A 966-nucleotide genomic window follows, 5' to 3' on the forward strand; every position below is an offset into this window, starting at 1 on the left:
TGGGCGAGTTTGACAGATAAAATAAATTCATGAAGCACTGCAACACAGGACCATGAAATAATTAATTAAATAGTGAAATAATTATATATGTTTTTTACATAAAATGAATCGGTATTTTAATGAATTAATGACACATTTATGTAATTATTTAATGATGCACTTTTAGTCCTCCATACTTAAATACTCAGTATAGGTTAATACATAAAACCTGGGCAGTATTTACTGTCCACTTTTTCTACAAAAAAAAATACATCAGATGACATTGCAGGACTCATTTTAACATCTCCACAGCTTAGCCTAAATAACCATTACTATGATGACCGTAGTCTCTTTTTCTCACACACACAAACATGCATTAACACAAATAAATAGGTGTTATTATTTTTGTTTTCTAAGAAAATGTAAAAATCTTGTTCTTCCACACACAAATATTCATAAACCTACACATTCCCAGTCCAAAGGACCACTTTGCCAGTCAGCAAATATACAGTATTCTGTAACACTTGTTTGTAAAATCTGTATTTTGTAAGAAGGCTCTGTTACCCTGATCCAGATATTAGTTAAAAGCTGTCTGTTCCTTTAAAGGGTTTGTTCACCCAAATCAAAACGGGAAAAATACTATCTATCAGATAGGATTGATTCATTTGCACGTTTTTGAGATATCTGTCTCTAATTTGTGCTGCTCCAAACATGGAAAAACATGGAAACAAATCAACAGCCAGCATCTCTTTCCAGAATCAATGTCCTGTTTACTCTGGATAACCCATACACCTCACTGTGAGCAGTCTTTAGAGGGCCTATTTCTTGGTTCGAAAGTAGTAAGTTGGGTGAACCAACCCTTTACGTTACCTGTTACCTACAGAATACAGATATTGACAAATGTCAGTGAGTGCTGTGTGAAAAGTACAAAAAAATAGGCTAAAATTCACCCAAGTAGTTCTCTTTCCTTACATTACAGAATGCTGT

Source organism: Morone saxatilis, unplaced genomic scaffold (genome assembly GCF_004916995.1).
Source record: "Morone saxatilis isolate NCDOM2014 unplaced genomic scaffold, NCSU_SB_2.0 Contig20, whole genome shotgun sequence".
Taxonomy (NCBI): Eukaryota; Metazoa; Chordata; class Actinopteri; family Moronidae; genus Morone; species Morone saxatilis.